At 45.2% G+C, this 25,785-nt stretch overlaps 1 protein-coding gene across 5 annotated transcripts in view; it reads right to left on the bottom strand.

Moving 5' to 3' along the window:
* The window catches only part of ATXN1 (ataxin 1), a 406,640-nt gene that overhangs the window by 183,055 nt on the left and 197,800 nt on the right, over positions 1 to 25,785 (bottom strand). For 3 of the 5 annotated variants that reach the window (XM_082638844.1, XM_082638846.1, XM_082638845.1), the window contains one exon: positions 7,177 to 7,234. The gene's annotated coding sequence lies outside the window, so the exon portion shown is untranslated. Of the gene's footprint in view, positions 1 to 7,176; positions 7,235 to 17,913; positions 18,001 to 18,056; positions 18,108 to 25,785 lie in introns of those variants that run through there. The other 2 variants (XM_082638847.1, XR_014295538.1) reach the window with 2 other exon arrangements.

The following is a 25,785-nucleotide window of genomic DNA, read 5'->3' as shown; positions in this document are numbered from 1 at the left end:
CCTGTCCCTTCATAATGCTCCCAAGTTTTCAAAGTCTTATCTCCTTTTACCTGTAATAACCTCCCAACCAGGGCCACCGTCTCTGGTTTTCTCCCCACCATCTCCTAGGCCGTGAACACAGTTGTAAAGCTAATCTCACTGAAACACGGCTGGTCCCATCACCAGCTTGCTGAAAGATCTCCAGTGATTACGAACCCTCAGTTCAGGATCCTCTCCACAGCACTGCCCTGCCCACATTAAAACAATGACAGGCAGGGCCCCTCCATCTCCACCTACCACCCTCCCAAACCAGAAACAAGCCCCATTTTCTAGGAATCTGTTAGTGGCTGTGATCACTGGTACTCCCAGCATTCAGGTTTCTCTTGATCAAATACAACACATGGAGACGTGGCTGAGAGGCCCCGTTCTCTGGTCTGACACATGTGCTGTGACCCCTCCCTACCTTTCCAGTGCGACCTGCCCCACTCTCTATGAGCATACCGCTTTCCATATTGATTCACACACAGAGCTTCCAACTTATTTTTCACATTCGGCTGCTATGCTTGGCTCAGCCGTGCTTTTGCCCCTGTCTGGAACCCCCTTCTCCATTGATCTGGAGGTGGATGCTGCCGTCTGCCAGACCCCAGGACTGAAGGCAGCAGGTGCACGTGTGAGAGAGCCTGACGCAGGGGAGAGACGGTGCAGTGCAGTCAAACACACCTGGGCTGGAATCACGGCAGCATCCTGGACAGGTTAACCTCTCCTTAATTCAGCTTCTTCGTTTTAAAATGAGGACAGTAACCTCTACCTGGTTCAGGAGGAACAAGGCTAGAAGGGCAGCTGGCGCCAGATAACACATGAACTGTGACTTCACGCGGGGGACAGTGACAGGGCCAAGACAGGGCTGAAGCATGAAAGGCTGGGCTTTATCAGGATCTCTACCACCAGCTAGACTGGATTTAATCTGTTCATGTCTTCATGATTTTCCACTCACCGTGGCTAATCAATGTCAGCTCTGTTGTTATTATTATTATTTTTTAAATAATGCTCTTTTAATTTTAATCAACATCTTCAAGCCAGGCTTAGTTTTTCCAAGTCTGGGTTCAGGGGCTGTCACGTGCATTCCTGTTATAAACACAATCAGTCACAAGTGACAGTTCATTGCTATGTTCACTCATTCCTTCACCCTACAGATATTCATGGAGCACCTACAGTGTGCTGGGTGGAAGAAACACAAGAAGGAATGAGAGGATTGGAAAGGTGGGAGCTTATGTATAAAAGGCTGAATGCCTCGTCTAGGACATAGCAGGTGGCACATGCCCTTTCCAGGGCAAAGCTTTGAAGCATTTCATCGCTGGTGTAATTCTCCAAGTTCTCTCTCCCCCTGTGATCACAGGGAGGTCTCTAGATGGTAGGATAAAAAGATCCATGCAGCCTGCATCGGGGAGCCATGCGTGGACAGTGCCCTGCAGAGACACCAGATTCACAGCACATGCTGGATCAGGGAGAAGGAAACTTCAACTTGGTTAAGCCAGTGAGAGTTTAGGATTGACTCTCTGAAGCATGAGGCCCATCCTATCCTAACACGATGGCTTTCATTTTCTCTACTATCACCTTTTGGCAATTAATCATGTGTAATAACGCCTTGTGATCATTCTCACATTGACTGCCCTTTACTTCTTTTGATTTCCTTAACTTTACCTGTCATCACACCTCTTCAACTAAGCAAGAGCCTGTTAAACATGACAACCTTAGTTTATACTCCTGGGTTCTCCTTTTCACTCTCCAACTCACTTTCTCTGACCTCCCATTTCTCCCCAAATTTAGCAGTGAGCCTTACACAGAGCAACTGTAACTCGTAATTGATGATTTAACAATTTTCCCATTAAGAAATAATCCCCCAAATATAATGACAATTATTTACTTTCATTAACTAATACCACTCTGCTGGCATGGATAATTAGGAATTAAGCACAATAGCTACTATTAAACTTTAGGGATTCATCCAGGGACCTACATCAACCATGGCTAATCACAGGTCGGCTTGGTGATCATTTCTTACTGTGGCCCTGTTTAACGATATGCATCTGGGCTTCTAGGGTTCCCATTTAGTCATTCATTCATCCGTCTATATGGTCCTTCTCTGAGAATCAGCAGACAGTAACAGCTATAGAAACAGACTAGCTGTGAGACCATAGGCTAGTCACCTCAACTCTCTATGCCCCAGTTTCCTTATCTGTCAGAGTTAAAAATGTATCTGGTAAGCTTGTTGTGAGGATTACATACATTAATACACGGAAGTACTTAGAAAGTTGTTTTAAGCACTAAGACACAGCAGTACCTGGCATGTGGTAAAGAGTGCTAATACCATTTACATTTACTGAGCACCTACTACATGGCAGATAGTACAGAAACAGGGACAAATAAGGTTTCCCAGTTCCCAAGGAGTTTAAAATCCAGTAAAGGTGATAAATATATAAACAAATAAGTGAACTGAAGTGTTACAGAACCAGATCCAGAAAGAGAGCACACACAGGTGTATACACTTAAAGAAGATGCAGACAGGTGCGCGCGCACACACACAAACACACACACACACACTCCTGGCAACTGGTTACAAACAAAATGGTGCTCCTTCCCCTTGGAAGACGGGAAACTGGCAGATTCCATAGAGAACTGACAGATGAACTGAGTGTTATGATATGAATAGGTATGTGCCAGGCAAGATGGAGCACAAGGACATCCAGGCAATTAAATGTGAGAAGAGGCATAAAAACATTTAATGTATCCAAAGGTTTAATCAAATGCCTCCTATGTGCGCGTATAGCTTTAAGTACTGCGATTCAGCAGTTAATGATACTGATGAGGTTTCTGCTTTCACTCACGTGCTAAAAGAGGAGACTAACAATAAACCAGTAAACAGATGCACGAGCCAAGGAGCTATGAAGAAAACCCAGTGGGTGAGATGGCGAGAGGGAGACTGGGGACCAAAGTGTGGAGAGTGAGAGATGAAAGCAGAGCCAGAGGCCAACAGCACACTCCATTCCTCTGTTTTCTACGGGAAGGATTTTCTGGAAGCCCTCCTGGCCTTTTACTTCATCCTTTTTCTTTCCCAAGGATGTGGAGTGAGGTAGCTGGCTGGAGGCTAAACCCGGCGTGGACCATGCTTCTCCTTGGGAAACTAACTCCACTGGGTAGGGTTAACCCACCACTGAGTAGAGTTACAATGTTGAGCACAGGGGTGGGGGTGGGAGGTGCACAGAACTGGGGTCTCTTTTTCCTTCCTTCTTCACACAGACAGTGGCCTGCAGACCCAAAACTTTCCTGCGGGTAGACTGTGCTCAGGCCCAGACTAGAGAATGAGCTGGGAAGCTCTTTTTGGTTCTCAACCTAAGATACAACTTCTAACTCAGTTAACTGTCATCAGCCACCGAGGTGCACCCTGGCTCCATATGCCTTACGATTACACTTATCTTGGTTCTCAGTTGGCTCAGGACTTGGGAAGGGAAGAGTACTCTTTGAAGATAAAGGTTTTTATACAATCAAAACCCTCCCTCCTCCAACAGACCTCAAAACTAAATTAGGAACCGCTATCCTAATCTATCAAACCTGTCACCTGAATGAAAAATCCTTCCAATCTCTTAATAGCTCCAGAGACATGACTAGGGGTTTGACTGAGAGGCCTGGCCCAAAAGGTATAATAAGGCTAATTCAACCAAAGTAGTGAATACTGGGGGAGAAGAAGGCGGCGCGGGGGATGACTTCAGTGCCACTGTGAAACCCTACGGTACACAGGTCATGGTCAGTAGCCACAAAGAGGAAGAAGAGGAAATGTGAAGTCTTGAGATATTCTTACCTTGTGATTTCATATCTACGTGGTTTTTTTTAAAACCACAGCAGTTAAAGAATTTCTTGAATTTATCTTTTCTCTGAAGAATTTAAAAGAATTTAGTATATTTACACACTTGCCTCAAAGCTTCCTTATGAGACTGGATGAGACTATGTTATCATGAAGAAATATTAATGTATGGTTACTATCTACAGCGCTCAGTTCTGAGCCTTAGAGATAAAAATAAAAAACAGATGAAGAGAAAGATAGATGGTTCCTGACCTTGAAGGCCTTACCCTCTAACTAGAAAGAGAGTTCAGGCCCACAAAGCATTATGTATTAAAAAAGGAAATACAAACCAAATGTCGAATAGATGGTAAAGATTTTTTAAATGTTTCAGGAGTTTGGGGGAAAAAAAGCATCTGTTGCTATCAAGAGTGATTATAATGGTTTCATGGAGGATTTTAGAGAAAACATCAGAGAAATGTTAAAACCTCAACCCCACACACTGGAGAGACTGCAGTTGGAAACTGCATCTCTGGTGGAAGCTCCTAGAAGGTGTGCCATGTGCACTGATTTCTGGGTGCAGCCCTACCGTACCTGGCATTGCACTCTGCCCCGGGAGGAGTCTCCTCAATCCTTGTGGAGCACATTAAACGGGTCCTCTGTTTCCCTAGATCTCACACCGCTCTGTTTCCCTGCCCACTTTCCAGCCAGGAGCAGCTGACCACAATATACAAGAAGTACTCTGCCCACTGAGCCACCCTGCCAGGGCTGCTTGGTCACAGGGATGATGAAAAGGACCGACTCTCCACCAACTTGGCTTTGCTGAGGCAGGGGGGTGCTGCCAGCTCTGCTGGCACACTCGGGGCCCTGCAGAATCTTACTACAGACACCGCCTTCCTCCTCCTCGAGTCCCCAGCTCGGTGGGGACAGGAGGCAAGTGTTAAAGCAGAGATAGCAGCCCACACTCTCTACAGGAGGGGAAAGGCAGGCCAGGATAAGGTGGAAAATAAAAGGAGGCATCGGGGCTGTGCTCAACCTGCCCAGGATACACTGGCTGCCATAGTCATTATATTTTTTCTGGCTGCAGACATGTTGCTATGGAGCCAACACATGCCATTGCTACTTGGCCTCTAGCAAATAAAATCCCAGCGCTGGCAAGAGCATTTCCCTAGATTTCCCTTAAAGGGACACCATCGAGGCCGAGCACTGTTCGAGCTTGGAAACAACAGCAGCCTTGTTCCCGGGTCCAGCCACCCCGCATACCATGAGCTGGAGCCCAGTGACACGTTTTTACAAGGCGGACACGCGTGCAGCATGTGGACCTGTGTGGTACAAACCCAAGGTGTGGGGATCAGCCTCTGAGTTGCTTTTTGAAAACTCACAGCTTCGGTGTGTGTTTAGTTTTCCCCCAACAGGTAAAAGCAAACAGCTTGTAGTAATTGGGATAATGATTTGATGCCTCCTGACTGTCGACTTCAAACTACTTACAACCCAGCAGGAAACCAAAGTTGCCACAAGTGGTCAGCATGAGTTCAGGTGGTCCTTATTTTATCGCTTTACCATTTCTTACCTCACACCCCTCTCTACCAGTTTAGTCTTTACTTAAAGAAGAGCACAAAATAGGCAAGGAATTTAGCACTTTCCCCCTTTCCTAAGGCCCTGAACTGTGTCCTGTTTTAGTCTTTATCAATCTCTTAGTTCCACAGAGACACTTTGATTTCCCTAAGGAGCACGAGACCTCAGTATCCCATGTTATACTTTGGTGTGCCCTGGGGATAAACCTTCTGGACTTTTCTTGGTTAAGATGAGGAAATGGAAACCCTCACACTCACAATTCTAATAATGCACAATTCATGCACACGGAGTATGTGGAGACAGGAGAGATCAATTTTAGAGTAATAAGCAGGTGGACGGTCTCGGCGAATCAGCAATCCATGTTCTAAATTCCATACAGTGCGTTGGTAGAAAGCAGACTATCTCTGTACCCTGATAAGCAGGAAAGTCAAGTTCCTTTACAAGGACTCCAGAAAGGGCAGAAGAGAAGCCCCCATTTGTTAAGGTAAAGTGATTAAGTTGACAAGTGGGATAAAATAATGGACACAGGCTCTCAATACTACACTTAGACCAATCTCTAGAGGAGACGGAACGTTTTGGAAATAAGTGCACCTAGATCATCAACCTAAATGAACATGATCCAGAGCCAGGTCTGGCACAGGCATCTCGAAGGAACCACAGCTAGGTTCACCTCTGGGATCCCATATTTGTATATTCGCCATAATACCCCACAACTGCACCCTCATGTACAAAGCGTTGTTTTTTTTTTTTTTTTAGTGAAGAAATGTTTCTCCGAGAGTCTATGACTGTGGGCCAAATTTGCACAGCAATGCAAGAAACCTGTTAAGCCTCGCTCTGCAGGTGCAGACAGTCCTGAGTGGGGGGCGTGCCGCTCTGCAGTTGGCCAGCGCGCACCTGCAGGTGCACCTCGGCGTCTAGCTGCAAAGCAGGTGGACCACCGAGTCTCAGCACGTGATGGGGCATTGCAAATGCGGTGGTTTGGGAAAGGCGCAAAGGAAACAAAAAATAGGCCCTCTCAGATGAGGTCCAAAATGGAAACGTTCTGGGTACCTCCATGCAACCAACCTTTCTTGGCAGTAACCAAGTGTGATTATTAGAAAGTTAAGTAGCAACGAGCATCACTCCTGACACTTGCCTTAGAGGGACGTTAGCATTAGTTTATCAGGATTACATCAGGTTGAACTGCCTGTAACTCTGTATCCCCAGAAGGTGCTGGGATTCAAAGGACAGCTCTGTGTGGAGTTGTGATGGGGGAGGGCATGACCTCACGCAGCTGAGAGTTAAATGCCTCTCTCATAATCTAGGCTCAGATGCCGGGGTTGGGGGAAGCCCTCAGGGCCTCAGCTGTCCCATCTGTACACAGGGGCTTTGCTAGATGAGCTATAACATCCCATCTAGTGCTCACATCTTATGATTCTCTGTCGTGGTGTTAAAACAAAACAGTATGTCACATGAACAAAACGAATGGGTTCTCCTTGCCCACAGCCGTGTTTCTGTGCATCATCAGCCACTGGGGAAAAAAAAAAAGAAACTTCCTATCTCATCCGCTCTGCAAGCTGAGCAAGGTAATAGTAACGGTGGTAACAACTCAGAAGAGACAAAACCTGTGAACAGCCAAAAGAAATGGCAGAAAAACACCAGGGGAAACCCTCCCCTCCAAAGGGAAGAGGAAATGTAATGAGTACAGAGTCTCTTGGTTCCAGGTAGGAGAAAACTCCCAGAGAATGAGTGCTTACTAAGTAACGTGAGTAAAAAAATATATATAAAGGAGTCAAAGGATTACTCACCCTGTGAAAACAGATTGGTTTCTCTTCACCCAGAAAACGGACTAATTTCTTTGGAAAACTGAAAGAGAAAGAGATTAAAAATAAAACATTAGGGCTTCCCTGGTGGCGCAGCGGTTGAAAGTCCGTCTGCCGATGCAGGGGACACGGGTTCGTGCCCCAGGCTGGGAGGATCCCACATGCCGCGGAGCGGCTGGGCCCGTGAGCCATGGCCGCTGAGCGTGCGCGTCCGGAGCCTGTGCTCCGCAACGGGAGAGGCCACAATATTGAGAGGCCCGCGTACCGCAAAAAATAAATAAGTTAATTAAATAAAACATTAAATCCATCCCATAAATCAGCACAGGTATGCAGGCCGGAGAGGTAAGAAATCCCAGCGCCTGGCCCTCTGATACTTACTAGGTGCACAATTAATGTCTGACGAACGTGGACGGCCCACTGCTTGGCTGACTACTTGAATTTTAAAGACGGAGCTTTGAACAATTAATATGTAGAAAATAATCACACGCATGATTCTCTTATCTCGAGGTGCGTGAACCTTTGACAAAGGAGCGCCGTGACACCGGAGATCTGCAAGCCTTGTAGTTACCCAGCCTCCAGAGGGAAGGAAGAGCCCACAGACGGCGACAGAGACACCTGATTTACTGGGCAAGGGGGTCCTACACAAAAAACCTGGAGAGACACCCCCACTGTGTACGGCCCACGGTGAGCGGGACATGACGATACTCCTAGCTCCTCAGGGCGGAGGGAGGCTACCATTTATAGGGGGAATTGAGGCCAGGTGGGCTCATCGGTTACCAGGGAAACCAGCAGCTAGGGCGGGGGCAAGCATGTAGGCAGTTACTGATTAAGGCCTATAATTAGGAGCATTGGATAGTCATGTGAGTGAAGCCGAGCCTGGTCGAGCACGGGATGCAGAGAGCAAGGGAACAGCCATCTTGAATGGCCTGACCGTACAATATATACGCCACATATACTGTGGTGCCTGGGAAATCATTTTTTAGGCGGATCTTTAAAAATGTCGTGTCTGCACCTCCACAGTGGAGCTAAATGAAAAGTCTTCATAGTAACCAGAGCATCCCATCATGTCACTTTGCCTTCTCCCAAAATGGGGCACCCACAACTCCATGCATCCCCCACTCAAGTCCACGATCCCAAGGGGATCCATAATCAAGCTCCTATGGGAACGTGGACTGGCAGAGAGGCACTGGGGGCCACATATCAGGCGGACGGAGTAATCCCGTGAGGAAGCCACAGTGTCTGAGATAAAGTGTGGGAAAGAACCGAGATGATGTGCATACTGGAAGAGGAAGCCTGGAAGACAAAGGGAGATAAGGCAGTGTGACAGCCACGGACCGGACCGTTTAATCGGCATCACATAAGGGACTACGCTCAAGATCCAAGTTTTTAAAAAATTCCAGAGACTGCTTTAAAGATGCCTTTGCAGGTTCAGCAGGGGGCGAGGCAGTGCTAGTCTAGCTCCCGAGACTAGCAAATTTCACACAATCCCAGAGCATGGGGGATTCAGCCTCCGGCTCTAAGAAGGCTTTTCCTTCCTTTTCCCTAAAAGGAAAAGAGCAATGAGGCCTCTAGGGCTGTAGGCAGAGTCTCCTCCTCAGGATGTGTCCACTGGCCAGAGATTCCCAGACCCAGCGTCTCAGAATCTTCTAGGCAATCTTCTGCAGAGTCCCAGGGGGAAGCTCACCTACCCTACCGCCAGCCTGTGAGAGGAGAATTAAGGGCTACTGAGACCACGTGATCCTGCTTTGAGAAGTTTACACTCTAACTGAAAACACTGCAGGGAAACACCGCAAGCGGTGAAAGATGGTCCACGCTGGTAAAACCTCTGAGCACCTTCTTTTGAAAGCAACGCTTTATAATCCACTCGCGTACATTAACCTTTTCATCCTCAAGGCAGACAAGAGGTCTACAGTGAGATTCACCAAGACCCCAAACGCTGATCTGAGAGTCAGATCTGAGCCTGAGTCTCAGCTCCGTCACCCACCAGCTGTGTGACGCAAGTAACATAAACTCTCAGAACCCTTTCCTCATTTGCATGATGGTGGCAATAATACCGACTTCACATCATGTTTCAGGTTCTTAGTGCGGTGCTTGGCATGCAGGAGAGACTCAATAAAAAGAAAACGCTTTCACGCCGTGTGGCACAACACGTCTACAGATCTGTGACAACCGACAAGACAGAGCACGGCTTTTTTATAATTTCATGATTTATCAAAGATGTGGGAGCTTGTGTTCCCTTTCTCCACCCACCAAAATGAGGTGAGAAAAATGAGAACAAAGTAAAACCATTTACTGTGAACACTTAGATAATACAGATAAGGGAGGAAAAACCCCCAAATAATACAAATCAGCAAAAGTCCCACTAATAATCACTTTGAACGTTTTGGCTTCTACGGCTCCAGGCTCTCTCCTATGCTCAAGTGTACAGAGTATATTATGCATATACTTACATAAATAAAATTATATACATACATACAATTTATTCATAACATTCTATGATAGCATTCGTATTGTTCTGCAGTCTAATGATATTTTACCAGTTATATTGTAAACCTCTTTTAACATGAATAAATCCATCTCCATCGTAATTGTTTAAGAGCTGCCAAGAGTATCGCGCTGAAAGAATGAACCACTAAACGCATATGTGCTGAATTTACCGAATCTATCAGCGTCCCACATTTGTGAGAAATGACTACACCTGGGGTAGCGTGGGGTTCTTTTACTTCTATATTTTCGTTAAGAGTCAGAAAGACAGCTTGTTGTTACCACCTAGAGGGGTGGGATAGGGAGGGTGGGATAGGGAGGGTGGGAGGGAGGGAGACGCAAGAGGGAAGAGATATGGGGACATATGTATATATACAGCTGATTCACTTTGTTATAAAGCAGAAACTAACATGCCATTGTAAAGCAATTAAACTCCAATAAAGATGTTAAAAAAAAAAAAGGAAGAAAGGCAGCTTGTATAAATATCAGAAGTCTTGGGGACTTCCCTGGTGGTCCAGTGGGTAAAACTGCGCTCCCAATGCAGGGAGCCCTGGTTGGGGAACTAGATCCCGCATGCCACAACTAAGACCCGGCGCAGCCAAAATAAACAAACAAATAAATAAATAAATATTTTTAAAGACATATCAGAAGTCATAACAGAAAATTGTTTTGGTTTGAGTGCGTGTAGCTGAGAAGAATACAAACTAGTACATATACCACAGAACAATAATATCACAAATCACAATATTCAGTGAGTATCCAGTATATTGAAAGGGGACAAAATTTTAAAGACTAGGGCTACTGGTGGATAGAAATGCCTATTTCAAGTGTGAAATGATAAGTCTGAAGTGCAAGAAGTGTCCGTTTTTCAGTCTGATTATGGTGGAGTGACTTAATGATACAGAGAAAAGTAAACTGAAAATTGTAAACCCTTGAGTGAACCTAAAAATTATAATCATGCTATATGAGCTTGAAAATTTTTTAAAAATCAGAATTTACCATATTTAGAAGATATCAAGAGCTGGAATGCTTATGTAGTCTCAACAACATTTCTAATCTAACGTCCTTCTCAAAGAGAACGGTTGGTTTGGTAAAAACATATGTGATACAGCTTAATTGAGTCGTATGACAGACACATCGTTGTCCTCGATTGAGAAAATTGTGTCATACCTATAACTGTGACTGACCAGCATCATTTCAGGAAAATACTACTTTTGAGGGGAGGCTACGGAAGTGAATGTATCCCCACAATCGGCAAAATGTTTAGAGCGAATTCTTCCTCCAGTTATGAATGTAACCCTTGAAAGTATTGCCAGCACTGCTCCTACTGGCAGGCAGGAGGTGAGGGATTGCCAGGGAGCAGCAGAGAAAGAAAGACAGGACATACTGTGGCAGCAGAGAAATGCCAAATCAGATACCAGTGGAAAATCCTGGAGAGAACAAAAGTGGAGAAACATGGAGTTTGATTTGTGAAACCGGTTGATAACTCCTCCACGTGCTACCTTCCAAAAAAAGTTCATGCCTTGTCCAGCTTACGCAATTTTTAAAGAAAGTGACAATTTGTGGTGGGGCTCATGCTCTTAGAAGAGATTTCTACAGTTCTATTTTGACCATGAGAAATAGAATCAACATTGGGAGGTAAGAACTCAGACCTTAAATTTTAGCACTGGATGCAATCAGAGAAAGCATCTCTTCAACAACTTCCACTAGGGACTTTACTGTATCAAGGAATATGGACTGAGCTACTTTTAACAGATCTCTTTTTATGGTACAATTCAGGAATCTGTGAGATGTTCCTAGATCTAACCATGAACTTCTTACAGGGACAGAATTTTTGCTTTGCTTCGCTCTCTTGTGGTCACTGCTTTCTCCATGAGAGAGAACCACATGGTCAGGCTGTGCTGTGTGCTATATAACGTCTCTTTTATGCAGGGAAACCTAATGATACACATTCTTAAATCTGCTTTCAAATTTGCCTTTGCATCCCTTGATGACGTACATGGGATGGCCCGGAGCACATTCTGTATAGCAGACCCAGCCATGGAAAATGATGGTTTAGAGTCTAACATCCCCATCTCATTGTGTGTGTCTGGTAAATTGACCTAGCCAGGAAAACTGGACTGATAACTCTCCATTCCACACGTACAATATATTTTTGGACTACTGACTTTGGAAAATTCTGTCTTGCCATTGTAAAATGTCATCCTAAGTAAGCACTGGATTCCTTAATATTACCTACTACACTAAGTGGGTGGCTAACTATGCTGACAAGTTTTTATCTATTATCTCTAATCCTCACAAAATCTCCGTAAAACAGGTTCTATCAGTCCCATTGTGCAAGTCACGAAAACAAGGTTCAAGACAAGTGACCTAGCCAAGGTCATATAACCAGGAGGTGACAAGGCAAGAATTCGAAGCGAGGTCTGTCTGGGTTTCAAGGCCAAAGAGAAAAGAGATGAGCACCGTGGCAATGAGCATGTGGATAACTACATGAAAGTCCCAGTACATAGCATTCTGTCAAACACAAAAGACAGCACTTGCTTCCACTAAATAAGCAGGTGTTTCTTTTTCAGGTTATAAAATATACAGGGGCAGCAAGTGAGGATGTTAGAATGAAAGTCACCCACAACTCTGAGTGACAGGTCATGCTTTAGCCATCCAACAGGTGCTGGGCAAGCATGCTTCAGGCAGAGCAGCAGGACCGAAGTGCTGACAGTTGCAGCGACACAAAATGTAGCCTCGGCAAGTCGCTCGAACAAGTACTTCGCATCATTGTGATTATGAGCCATAAGCATGCAATCAACAGCACAGAGGTGATCTTAAATCATCTCCATCAGCACTGTACTTCAGCTATCAAAGCGTGGTAGATGGAACATACTCTCATCTGACCTAAATGCAATGTTAATGACCCAAACACAAAGCATGTGCAGGAACAATAGTGGCACAAGGGCAGTGGCCTCGCTGCATGCCGTTGGTTATGATAAATGCACTTTATTTCATTCAACGTTTCCATTTACTACCTCAGAGTAAATAAGTATTATTGATGTGTTTCTCATTTGATACATTTGTCCACAGTCCAACTCAATCGAAAGACTTAAGTAAGCTTACAAATTCCCCAGACTTCATATTGCATGTTGTACACATCTCTACAATCAAATTCCATTGTAAATTTTTGTGGGTATGCATCTCCTCCACTCAGTTGTGGCCCAGCTCTGAGAGCAAGGAATTTATGTCATTTATTTCTGTATTCCCAACATCTAGCCCTGGCGTATATAGTAGACAATCAAAATAGGCAGAAATTAATGAATTCTCATCAGACCATAAATAAGAAGGCATGCTTACTGAGTGCATGAATGACCCCCAAAGTTGTTCTAAGGGCAATATCTGAATTCCAAAACTTGTCTACCAATTGAAAAGATGATTGTAAACAGATACCACGAAACTCAGTAGATATCTGTTCATAGGGAGTAAAAACATACAAATACAAAAATAAGGAAATACTGCCCTCATATCAACTGAAGAAAATCGTTTGCAAAGGGATTCTCACCAGACCACGGTTCAACATTAAGGCCTGTAACTTAAGGAGGAGAGAGTATTTGGGGAGTGGTATCTAAGGGGAGTAATTAAAATCACTACAGGTTAGAGAACCAGATCTGGAAGAGAAATACTGATTAGTAGATTACAGGGGGAAAAAAGAAGTCAGCTTCCTTCTCAAAAAGTAAAGGAAAATGGCTACAAAGTTTTCAACAGATCGGCACTATTACAACCAACGCCCATCACTTCACGAACAGTCGGGGCAGTAAGACTCTATGAAATGGGATAGGGACCCTATTTTGCCTTTAGATAAATATTGTATCTACAGCAAAATGTGACACTTCACCAGATTCATCCATTACTGGGTCTCACCAGATTCATCCATTATTGAGATCCTATTTGGATTGTACAAAATGGTTACCCTGCCACTCTGTGTGAGAAAGTGACACAGGTAGATGCAGATGTCACTTCAGGTAGATGTCACTTCTGGCTTTATGATTTCCTGGGTGTCTGTGTTCGTGGGTGAATATGAGTGTGTGTGTGTGTGTGTGTGTGTGCAGGTCTAGAATTTCCAATGATCTCAAAGGGTTTTATATACAATCGTTCAAATTTAATATTCTTGAATTGCCAAAACACACTGTATAAACCCCTCAGAGTCAGCACCCATACACCTTCACCATTCTTCTAGCAATCAGCGTAAGTTCATTGCATGAACGGCCAAAAGGTTGAAGAGAAGGCAGAACAAAATCAGTAAACCAACAGTACCTCTGAATTCCAAAACTGGCCATCACTGCCTTAGCAAGGCTGCACCTCTGGCTTGGAGGGAGGGGTAAAAGAAGCAGGATGCTATTTTTAGGGTGAAAGCAGCAAGTTTTCTGTGTTCTACACTTCAGGGCCATGTGCCAGCAGTCTAACTCTTCTCACTGCAGCTAAAGATCAGAGCTACTTCACCAAGGTTCAGTATCAATAGGGACTATCACAGGGGAAAGGCAAGTGTCAGACACTATGACTTTAAAAAGTGCTGCCTCTGTTAGAAACATCTCAGTCACGTTGGGCAAGCAGCCCTGGTGATGCGGGATGCGCAAGTTACTGCCCCAATCAAAAACAAAGGCTTGGGCTTCCCTGGTGGCGTAGTGGTTGAGAGTCCGCCTGCCGATGCAGGGGACGCGGGTTCGTGCCCCAGTCCGGGAAGATCCCACGTGCCGTGAGCCGTGGCCGCGGAGCCTGCGCGTCCGGAGCCTGTGCTCCGCAACGGGAGAGGCCGCAACAGTGAGAGGCCTGCGTACCGCAAAAAAAAAAAAAAAAAAAAAAAAGGCTTAATTAAAGAGCACAGTTCTGGACACAAAGTTGGAATTCAGTAACTTCTCAAAAGCCATACTATCTTATAGCTATGTGAGCTTTACAGCTCTCAAACTGCTCCAGTATAGAGTGAACGGTCAGCCATCAACATTACTATGCTGTTTTAAAAATGGTACCTCTTTAAAAAAAAAAAAAACAGGAGTCCCAGTTGGTTTAAAAAATTTTTTTTAAATGGTACCTCTTAAATGTCCAGAATAGTCCAGGGCTAGCAAACTTTTCTGGTAAAGGGCCAAACAGCAAATGTTTTAGCCTTTGAGGGTCTGACAACCTGTCAAGACCACTCAGCTCTGCCACTGTACCACAAAAGCAGCCATAGACAATACTATATATATGGGCATGGCTGTGTGCCAATAAAACTTTATTTATAAAAACAGATGGAAATGGGATATGGCCCATGGGCCAGAGTTTGTCAACCCCTGGTCTAGAATATCGTTACACTGGGAACATAAAAGACAGAGTCCCTGTTTCCTCCTTTTCCCCAAAAGAGATTTTATTTTTACTTATTAAAAAGTCAGATGACAATATCACACGCTATCCAAAAACAGTGACTGGCTTATTTCTGCAGCGTTCACCATTGAACTTCCTTCACAATAAGCAGGAAGGGCAAATCTTTCAATGTCAGATGGAGTTTTCCAGAGTGGCAAGTCCCTGTGCATTTATCTCTGCATGACACACTCGCAAAGGGAATAGGCTGCCCCAGAGAACCCTGCATAAGTGCTCATAGTCTCCTGAAGCAGTGCCCTATCTAGGCAAGCAGGGAGACACCTGTGCAAGGGCAAGAACCAAACCACCTGATTAAAGACAGGCAAAGGACTTGAACTGACGTTTCTCCAAAGAAGATACACAAATGGGCGACAAACATATGAAACAATGCTTAGCGTCACTAATCATGAAGGAAAGGCAAATCAAAACCATAATGAGATACCACTTCACACCTCTTAGGATGGCTATTATAAAAACAACAAACAAACAAAGAAAACCAGAAAACAACACTCACTGGCCAAGATGTGGAGAAACTGCAACGCTTGTGCATTACTGGTGGGAACATAAAATAATGCAGATACAGCTACTGTGGAAAACAGTATGATGGTCCCTTAAAAAATTAAATATAGAATTACCATATGATCCAGCAATCCTACTTCCAGGTACACACCCAACAGAACTGAAAGCAAGAACTTGAACATACATTTATACATCCATGTTCACAACAGCCTTATTCACAAAAACCAAAAGGTGGAAACACTCCAGTGTGAATGAACAAAATGTGGTCTGTACACACAATGGAATATTATGTGGCCTTAAAAAAGAAGGAAATTCTGACGCATGCGACAAATGGATGAACCTCGAGGACATTATGTTACGTGAAATACACCAGTCACAAAGGGACATACACTGTATGATTCCACTTATATATGAGGTACCTAGAGTCATCAAATTCATAGGCAGAAAGTAGAACAGCTGCTGGGGCTCAGAGGAGGGGTAATGTGGGGAGTTGGTGCTTCACGGGTACAGAGCTTGAGCCTGAGAGGATGGAAAGAATTCTGCAGATGGATGGTGCAGATGGCTGCACAACAATGTGAATGTACTTAATGTCAGTGAACTGTACACTAAAAAATAATAAATTTTAATTGATGACTAATAAGAATCTGCTGTATAAAAATAAACAAAATAATAATACATTTCATTTTATGTCTATTTTACCACGATTTTAAAAAAAGAAGAACCTCGTCATGATCACTCGGCCCTTTAAGGGAGATTTTCAGGTGATCTCTTTGGACCAGATTATCCCAAGGAGGTCCAAGTCAGCCATGATGAGAGGGCTCGTTTACAGGAGGCAGCTGAGGAATTTCGACCAGGCTTGAAAATTACAATTTGACAGCCTCCACATCTAGGGATCATTTGGTCTAGAAGAGAATATGAGGGCTCCTATTGAAACAGGGCAGGACCCAACGGTCCTTCCCTCCCCTATGTCCTCCGCCTGCCTTTTGTCTGTTGAAAAACTTTAGCCAAAGAATAAGTTTAATCAGAGAAGTGAGAAAATGCAGAAGCAAAGGCAAACAGTCAAATAGGACCAAATAATAATAGTTTAGTCGTTAAGCAAAGTCAAGGACCTTTAGTTCCTCCTCAAGGGCTACAGATAATATTCTGAGCCATATCCTTTGAGCTGTTTTGTAGATACTGAAACCCCACCAGGTGGAAGAAGTTTAACTACATGATGACCAGCCTGTAGCCATGACATAAGCTGCCACCATTCCAAGAACTGGCCTCAAGGAAATGGAACAGACCAACCCTGGAACTGAAGATTAACTGTACTTAAAACATCATGATGACGCTGATCAGACCACCCCATGAGCACTTTGAAGATGATGGGCAGAGCTGCCTGGGCTGTTTCTGCATGCAGCCCCCTCCTTCTGCTTACACACCCCCAAAACTCCCCTTAAAAGCTCTTGCCCACTGACTGTCAAGGGCAGGGTCGACAGTCGGCCTTTTGGACAGGAATCCACCACCGCCCCCCACCCCGGTTGCTGGCCTCCGAAATAAAGCAAACTTTCCTTTCCACCAACCTTGACTCTTTATTGGCTTTTGAGTGGCTGCAAACAGCCTGACCCCACTTTCGGTAACTCTGACTCAGCGTGAACTCGGCACCTAAGATCTGTTATATGGCCGGAATACCTGCACTATTCTCTTCTGAATGCCACAACCTCAGAGATTCAAGATGACCGTGAATCCGGAGTCGAGTCAATGACAGGTAAGAATAAAAGGAAAGTTGACCTACTCGATGGAGGGGCATGGGAAAGAGCAAAGAAAGTAAAAGAAATCCCTGTAAGTAAGGCAAAGTCACTCTGTCTTTTTTTTTTTTTTTTGCGGTACGCGGGCCTCTCACCGCTGTGGCCTCTCCCGTTGCGGAGCACAGGCTCTGGACGCGCAGGCTCAGCGGCCATGGCTCACGGGCCCAGCCGCTCCGCGGCATGTGGGATCTTCCCGGACCGGGGTACGAACCCGCGTCCCCTGTATCGGCAGGCGGACTCTCAACCACTGCACCACCAGGGAAGCCCACCACTCTGTCTTTTAGGATGACAGTGAAAACCTACAATCTCCAGCTACAATAAGAGAAGTTGGCCTCCCTAACCCCACTCTCTTGGTCACAGGTGTCTGACCACTTTTAGTTGACTCTCTTGAAACGTAAGCTTCTCTGAGTCTAATTCTGCACAACGCTCAATACCATAGACCATGCACAAGAGGTGACCTCATGAAAACTGTCTGTATTTGCATAGCACTCTTCCAGGGATTACTCAGGTATCCTTACATCCTTGCAGAAGTCAAGCTAATAGAGGGCTGCATTACCTACTACAAGCAGGATGATGCTGAGTCATGGCTTCTCAACTGAAGGAAGATGATACCACTTCTCCCCATATTCTTGATAAGAAATAGGAAGATTCTTTCAAGTCGACCCAACCATAAGGAAGGAGGAAAGTCCTACAGCCACGTTGCTTGTATACGACATTGACGACCACCCTCAGGTGATGACGGATCTTCTCCTATCCGAAACAAGGAGGAAGGCTAGGTCATTTTCTAACTCGGTTATCCAGAATGGCGATTAGAGGATCCCAAATATCCCAACTAACCACAACATTTTCTGACTATCAGAGTTGCAGCCAACATGATGTAAAATGCAATTTTCGTTCAAGGGCACACATCTCTATTGTAACCATTTTTTTTTTTGACAGTTCCTGTCAGAGAATTCAAAGCACTGAAGAGAAATGTGTACATAGGAACAAAAAACTGCTGGAGGAAAAAAATAAATTCAGGGCAAGGGTATATACCAGAGTTTTAGATAGCTAAAGCCATTGGTAAACAGGGAAATGTTTAATAACCAGCCGGAGGGAAGAGAGGAGCCTGGTTTGTAGCGTTTGCAGATTTCTGTAAACGCTCCCACCATGACCGACTTCAAGCTAGCAACATGATGCCAGCTTGTGCTCAATATTCCTCGTGAGAACCGGTGCAAGCTGGCTCCAACACATCCTTGGCTGAAGCCCATTTCCTTCATCCCACCAAGAACAACAAACCCTGTTTCATATCTGAAATGAACCCAAAGCTAAAGTCCTTCCTTAACTCCAGGACTCTTCTCAGGCACTAAAAGACATCTGTTCACACTTGCACATCTTTCCTTCCAGTCTCCCCATCCGGAACGAACCCAGCTCAAGCCCAATCGTGTATACGAAGCCTCCAATGCCCTTCGATCACAGTAGCTTTTCTCTGTTCTAATTTTCTATGGCACTTTTACAATACTGTCCCCTCTTAGATTCTAGAGGGTTGGGTTCCATGAGGGCAGAGATGGGTCTCACAGCGCATAGCCCGGCACAGAGTCTGACCTGGATTGAGCTGAATGAAACCCACTGACTTGACCAGCTGGGCTGACACTGTCCAGTGGGCCCCAGTGAGCGAGGCTCACCAGCTAGGACCGGATGAGCAAATGGAGGAGGACCTGTTGGCACAAGGGTGCTCACTACCCTACACACCTAACTTCCACAGCAGGGAGGGAGACTAATATTTGTTGAGCAGGAAATTTCTGCAAGCCCCAGTGCCCAGATCTTAGTTTCTAACACCGTTTCCCAGTAAATGGAACCAGGGCTCTTTGGAGAAATGGCAGATTGTAGAACTGGGGCAGGGAATATTCAAGATGAGTGTGAAGGGGATGCAAAGGAAGGAAGGAGGGAAGGAAAGAGGGAGGGAGGGAGGATGGAAGGAAAGAGGAGGAAGGAAGGAAAGAGGGAGGGGGAAGGGAGGGAGTAAAGAGGGAGGGAGGGAGGAAGGAAGGAAGGAAGAGGAAGGAAGAGAGGAAGGAAGGAAAGAGGGAGGGGGGAAGGGAGGGAGTAAAGAGGGAGGGAGGGAGGGAGGGAGGGAGGGAGGAAGGGAGGAAGGAAGGAAGGAAGGAAAGAGGGAGGGAGGGAGTAAAGAGGGAGGGAGGGAGGGAGGGAGGAAGGAAGGAAGGAAAGAGGGAGGGAGGGAGTAAAGAGGGAGGGAGGGAGGAAGAAAGGAAGGAAGGAAAGAGGGAGGGAGGGAGTAAAGAGGGAGGGAGGGAGGAAGGAAGGAAGGAAGGAAAGAGGGAGGGGGAAGGGAGGGAGTAAAGAGGGAGGGAGGGAGGGACAAAGGAAGGAAGGAAGGAAGGAAAGAGGGAGGGGGGAAGGGAGGGAGTAAAGAGGGAGGGAGGAAGGAAGGAAGGACGGAAGGAAGGAAGAGGAAGAAAGGAAGGAAGGGAGGGAGGGAGGGAGGAAGGAAAAAAACAAAGCAAAACAAAAAACCAAAAACACAATGATGGGGGCATATCAAAGGAAAACAGGAGACAATATTCCTAATATTCCCAAAAGACCTACCAATGGCCAAAACTGGAACAATAAATAACATGGTATAAGATTATAATCTGAAGTATAAAATCAACACTCATGAGTTTATACTGATATAAAGAAATGACTGAGTAAATAAGTAAATGGGGGAGACTAGACAAATCTGCTGTGCAGAAGAACTTGGAATAATTCATGTGTCAATAGATATACACCCTCAAGGAGGTAGAAGGCAGCTCCCTGCCCCTAGGTGTGGTTCCTTCCAAGGAGTGTAGTATGACAGGTGTGGGGAGGGGGCCGTGTGGGTGAAAAGAGTAACTCTGAAGTGCAGAAACAGGACAAACATCACCTCAGCCAGGTGATCAAGGTCAACATTGACAGTGGTAAGTCACGTTGACAGCACATGCCCCTGATATATATGACGCGATGAAAATGGCAACTTACCAATTTTGAGGAGTACTGATCATTTTGTTGAATGTCCTTCAACTAGGGTTTTTCTAGTCATAACAAAAACATAGGAAAAACCCCAAGTGAGGGACATTCCGCAAAAATGATCAGCACTCCTCAGAATTGTCAAGGTCATGTCAAGTCCGAAAAATTGTCACATTTTAGAGGATCCTCAGGAGAGATGACAACTAAATGTATCATGGTGTTCTGGATGGGATCCTGAAACAGGAAAAGGACATCAGGTAAAAACTAAGGAAATCTGAATAAATGATGGACTTTAGTTAACAATGATTTTTAAAATTTCTGCCAGGTACTCTGTTAAGTGATTTACATATATCATTTTGCTTAATCCCCCAAATGCTGATCAATGCTTTCATTCCCATTTTACAGGTGAGGACAATGAGGAGAAAAAAAAAGATATAACTATTTTGCCCAAGATAAGAGTTAGCAATGGGTGGAATTCAAGTTAAAACTCATGTTGAATTGTTCTAAGAGCTTTAGAAGTTTTAACTCATTAATCCTCACATCAGCACAATAAAGCGAGTAGGACTATTATTATTCCCCTTCCTGGTGAGGACACTGAAGCTCAGAGAGGCAAGGTGAATTGTTCAGGGTTGCACCGCCGAGGCTGATCATCATTAAAAGGTTTCTCAGAAATTGCTTATCTGACCCAAATACAAATGTATCTGATTATTTTGGAGCATCTCATTAAAAAAAGTTAGTTTCATGATTTCTCCTCTTAACCTCTTTCACAGAAAATCCCACCCCCTCCCCCATCAGCAGTGAAAGACGGCACTTTTGCCAACGTGCTGCAATTAGGCTGTTAAGTAACAGACATGAGACCAATGTTTATTAGCAAAAAAGCCATATAGGATATGAGCTCTAGACTGCAGAGTTTTATATTCCACACGGCCCCTCCAAATCGTGTTTGTGGCTTGGATGGATTTCAACACTTGTCCTTATCACAGATCAAAAACACATCCTTACTGCTCTGGTCAATAAACATCTTAACTAGTGCATTCATAATAAACATATCTATTTCTTTGATAATTTCCATGAACTTGGTTATTTACTCACTTGGACTTCAATTCTTACTTGATCTTAGCTACTTTAGGACTTTTTTGTTTGTTTCATATGAAGTTTTTCTTGAGAGATAGGAGTTAACTAAATGATTTAGGGAAAATGTGCCTCTTCTGACTCCAATACCAGATTGTTATTATCTTTTATGAAAGTTAAAGTCTATTCCAGATCATTTTAAGTGTGCACCGTCCTGAGTTTAGATGCTTGACAAATTCATTAGCGCCGGCAAATGGTAAAGCTGCCTAGAACATTTCCCTGCTCCCCTGCTCTGCAAACCGATGGCCTCGCCAACTGCCACAGGAAATAAAGTATTTCTATTCTGCCAAGTGATGCCACCAAGGGCGAAAGCCAGCTCTCTGCTTACCCTCAGAAAAGGGCTCTCGTGCATGAGTGTATGTACGTTAGCAGTGACTTCCTAATCAGAATACAACCATGGTACAGGCAAAAAAATAGACGCTTGGTATAGGAAGGGAAAAGTCTTACTTCCCAGGAGTGATGCTGAGACTCACCACATTCTCCCAATGTGATTACAATGAGTTTAAAGGCAACTTGCCAGATTAGGACATTTGATGAAACACTTTGAAAGAATTAAGCTCCTTCTACCTGCACAAGAAATATACCTCCTGAGGACAGGAATCCCCTTCTCTGTGCTCCTGATACCCTGACAGTGAGAGGCTGTAAGTGGTCAGGGCACCAACTCTGGAGCCTATGCCGGGGTTTGAATGACCTTGGACAAGTTATTTAACCTCATTGTTCTCAGGCGCTGAATTTGCATATTAATGGTTGTAAGGATTAAAGGATTAATACATTAAAACGCACTAAGAACTGTATTGGCACATAATAAGTACTATACAAGCATTTGTATAAACATACACAACAAAACATCTAATGGCTACCCAATGATTCCAAAACAAGTATTATAACCTACCCTCTCCCCACTACCTGCGCCCCCCCCACTGCCCTTCCCCTGCCTACATGTTCAAAGTCTGTTCATTGAAGACCTGCACCTATTCCAATGTCATAAGGCCTGGTCTGCAACCACAGGGATGCTGGCAGACAGAAACTCTTATTTGCCAGGCTAAAGTGTTTATCCAGGTTAAATGTATAGCTAAAACTATAGAGTTTACTTCTCCTTTTTTATTTTTTTATAACAGCTTACAGTCTTATTCTTTTTTTTTTTTTAATTAAGTAATTTATTTTTGGCTGTGTTGGGTCTTCGTTTCTGTACGAGGGCTTTCTCTAGTTGCGGCAAGCGGGGGTCCCTCTTCATCGTGGTGCGCGGGCCTCTCACTATCGCGGCCTCTCTTGTTGCGGAGCACAGGCTCCATACGCGCAGGCTCAGTAGTTGTGGCTCATGGGCCTAGTTGCTCCGTGGCATGTGGGATCTTCCCAGACCAGGGCTTGAACCCACGTCCCCTGCATTGGCAGGCGGATTCTCAACCACTGCATCACCAGGGAAGCCCCACTTCTCCTTTTTTAAACAAGGGGTTTTTGCATGCAGATTTTATCATCGTGCTGACTTCCTCTCTTCCCTTGTATTAAAAAATCTTTTCATCTTCCGCTCTGTCCCACCCCACGTTGAATTTTTAAAAAAGGAAAGAAAAAGCACACTAGCCAACTAGCTCAGAACTAAGTATCTTGCTCTGGACCTCACATGGACAGTATTATACACTGTCATGGCAGTTTAACAGAGAAATGAAGTCTAATGAGAAGAGATAAGAGAGAAGCACAGATAAAAGAATTCTTGAAAAATCAGCCCCAACAGTCCCACGAAGACCTGGGTGGCCTGAGAGCTTATTAATATGGACTGCCTCTCAGCAAGGGGCATGTAATTCGCTTGCAGTAGTTTCCTTAAAACTATGTCACCCTCACACCGATTTACCTTTAAACAAGGACATTCTGTAACCAGGGATCCACCTATGTGGCTTAGTCATCCGATGGGCCTCAAGGTCACCGACTTGAGTAACAGGATGAGAATGACCTCATTCACCCACTATAGAACCGTTATATCACCGATCAATACAGGAGGCCTCTGCACATTGTCAACAAAGCCTTCTCCAGGGAGCGCCCTGCATACACATCAGAAACAAATTACACCCTTAAAGGCAGATGACACACGGAACACAGAAAGATCCTTTCTGTAAGGCAAAGCCTTTGTTCGGTGTGAGAGGAGCGCCAATCCAACCTCAAAAAAAGGGAGAGAAAAGAGAGGGAAAAGAGAATCTTTGACATGATGTTTCTCTTGTCTTTCCTCTTGAACACAGGATGCATCTTCTGGGGGCTCACGAGGCAGGAGGGAAGATAAGAATGGAAGTACGATTACAAGGGACTGTGATACTGAGGACCAAGAAACAGCACACCTGGCACATCCATGAACAACGTGCCTTACAGCACCAATTTCACAAGGCATGGTGAAATAATCAATAACAGTAACGATAATAACTGTGGGAGACTGCTCACCATGTATTAGTCATTGTTCTAGTTAGTTTACAAATATTAGCTCTAAATTTAGCTCGCTCACAACCCAATGCCATAGGGTCTATTATCATCCCCATTGTACAGATGGGAACACTGAGGCACAAGGAAGTTAAATGTGGGGCCTGAAGTCACATTGGTATGTGGTTGGAGTTGGGATTCAAACCCAAGCAGTTAGGCTCTGGAGTCACGATATTAAACTGTCTAGTTAACACCATCACCACCAGCACCAAGAAGTTGTCTTTGTGCTTTTTCTGCACGTGCTTTGTCTCTCTTCTTGGAATAACTGTCACAAACATTTACTTATGAATTTCTCTCCCAGCAGAGCCTTCCACAGGGGAGGTGTTCAATGCATGTTTGTGGAATGAAGGGACAAATCACTGATTCTAATTAATCCTTCATTCATTCTGTGAGACAGACGGAGAACTTACGATTCACCTTGTTTTCAGATAAGGAAAGTGAGGCTCAGGGAAATCAAGCAACTTGTCCAAGGTCAGATTGCCTAGAATATGCCCTCTTCCACAATTTACCAGTGGTTTTTAAATTTTAAAAACCATGGGACTTTTTTTTTTTCTGATAAAGTATTTTTTATTTATTAATTAAGTTATTTTTTTTTTGCTCTGTTGGGTTTTCGTTTCTGTGTGAGGGCTTTCTCCAGTTGTGACGAGCGGGGGCCACTCTTCATCACGGCGCGTGGGCCTCTTACTGTCGTGGCCTCTCCCGTTCCGGAGCACAGGCTCCAGACACGCAGGCTCAGTAGTTGTGGCTCACAGGCTTAGTTGCTCCGCGGCATGTGGGATCCTCCTAGACCAGGGCTCGAACCCGTGTTCCCTGCATTGGCAGGCAGATTCCTAACCACTGCGCCACCAGGGAAGCCCCCATGGGACATTTTTAAAGAAAACAAGATCTATATAACCTCAAAATGTAACAGAGATAAAGGAGAGAGGCCAAGTGCAGCGCACGGGCCTGGTCTCTCTGGAGCCTGCAGGGCTTTGCAGAACGCACTTAGAGAAGGAGTACAGCATCATGCAGTGCTGCCAGGACACCCGACCCAGAACAAAGCACGGGAGAAGCGGGGACTCTGCCCAAAGCCCCCTAAACTCCTACAGAGCGTGACCCGCCTTTTCCCTCAAGTTCCACAGATCTTTTGACTCACGGAAGGAGGCCCAGGATGGCATTCCTTCTCCTTCCTAAGCATCAGGGTTCGCTTCCTTTCCCCCTCAACAGGGCGAGGCTCACCCACTCTTCGCCTCTCATGCATCTCTTTCTGTTTCCTTCTTTGGAGTTGCTTCTGTATCTGTTCCTGTTGCAGCCCTGGGGGTTTCCCTTACTGGTAACTGGAAAGGGGGCAACCTCTTGTGACCTAGTTTTTCATCACCAACCAGAGCAGGAGAAGGCAAAGCATGCTCAGGGCTTTTTTTTTTTTTTTTTTTTTTTTTGCGGTACGCGGGCCTCTCACTGTTGTGGCCTCTCCCGCTGCGGAGCACAGGCTCCGGACGCGCAGGCTCAGCGGCCATGGCTCACGGGCCCAGCCGCTCCGCGGCATGTGGGATCTTCCCGGACCGGGGCACGAACCCGTGTCCCCTGCATCGGCAGGCGGACTCTCAACCACTGTGCCACCAGGGAAGCCCCATGCTCAGGGCTTTTGCAAGCTGCTCCTGAGGACTGAACATCTTCGAGCAGACCTGGAATTCGTCCACGGCAGACTTCACTCCACAGTGGAGGGAAAGTTGGTCAGGGAGAAGGGAGCAAGTTTTCAAGGACAGTGCTGCAGGCGGACCTGCATCTTGTCGCATCCTGTCATGCGGAATCTCAGCAGGCAGAATGTCTGAGCTGGACGGGACCTCGGAAAGCCGTGGGTCCAGCCTCCCAC

This window comes from Mesoplodon mirus (assembly GCF_964341445.2).
Source record: "Mesoplodon mirus genome assembly, chromosome: 12".
Lineage (NCBI taxonomy): Eukaryota > Metazoa > Chordata > Mammalia > Artiodactyla > Ziphiidae > Mesoplodon > Mesoplodon mirus.
This window is presented reverse-complemented; position numbering and strand designations above follow the sequence as displayed.